The following is a 1310-nucleotide window of genomic DNA, read 5'->3' on the forward strand; positions in this document are numbered from 1 at the left end:
ACTAAACTGTCTTGTTGCTAGGAGACAATTGGAATGTGTGGCGGGCTTCCCAGGCATCCATCCGCGAACGGTGCTCTGGAGTCATTCCATATGGGATGTCCTGGAGCTGTCCAACAGGTCTCAATTGTCCCGCAGAAGGAATCCTTGAAGGGGGCATCCCACAACTCCCAACGTGGGAAAACCTCAATGGCCCCGAGATTCCGCTCCCTTCATGAAGCGGCCGTCATGCACAGAATAGCCAACCTGAGCCAACGTCTGATCCTTGCCCTGACTTCAGATGCATGAGATATTGGTTCAGATCTGCAGGGGGTACCTTCCGTGCCCTCACCCTCAAACCCAAGTCTAGCTTGTCTTCTCAGACTTCCGTCCTCACACTCCTGGCCCCGAAGCCCTCTAGTTTGTCAATTCCGGACCCACAATGCAGCACTCTGCCTGCTCTCTAGAAAAAAAATTATTGCCTCATGAGCTGCCCAGGCACCTTAAATGAGGATAAACCTACACAGCACTCGACGTTACCCAAATTATATAGTCTAACCTGGGCACTAATGCACTGTCGAACACAACCTGAGCCCGGACCGCCTGACCAACACCCCGAAAGCTGACCGTACACTGAGCACATAAAACCCGCCATGGCCTTATGTCATCATCTCTTTCCTACCTCCGTTTTCAGGCTTCAGAACCGAGACCTTATCTCCAATCACTGCCCAGGGGTGAGTGTGATGCAGAAATCAGAACTCCTCCTACCAATGGCAAGAACCCTTGTGGTTGGCACGTTGTACAACGTTCAGTGTAGGAGAAACCAGCATTCACCCTGAGGCCCCGCCCATTCTTGTGTGCAATGAGGGCATACATACGCATTGTGACCCTCAGCATGAGTCCTGTTCTCTAGTAAGTCCTCTCAGTGGCTGGACCATTAGGTGTCATAATGGGCTTGACATGTCCCTAGGCCCCAATTTTTAACCAGATTTCTGATTGTCCAGTCGCCCCTCCCCAGGGCTCTACTCTGGAATACCTCATTTGGTGGGACACCTGAGGTTAAAAAAGAAAACAACAAAAAAAAAAAAAACGGACTTCTTCCAGCCCACAGATTGACCCTAAGCTCTTTGGACGGGGCCAAACTGCCAGAGAGTAAGACTCGTCCATTTCCCATGAAGTCACCCAGAAATTCCACGACCATGTGTGACACGATATCCAGTGACAAAAACTTGAGCAGGAGCCTCACACTCGCCCTTCTTTCAAATCCCGAAGAGTTCTCCTCATGGTCTGTAGGTCAGTCCTGCAATACCTATGACCCGAAACATAAGCCGAGT

This window comes from Mustela nivalis (assembly GCF_964662115.1).
Source record: "Mustela nivalis genome assembly, contig: HAP1_SCAFFOLD_131, whole genome shotgun sequence".
NCBI classification, from domain to species: domain Eukaryota; kingdom Metazoa; phylum Chordata; class Mammalia; order Carnivora; family Mustelidae; genus Mustela; species Mustela nivalis.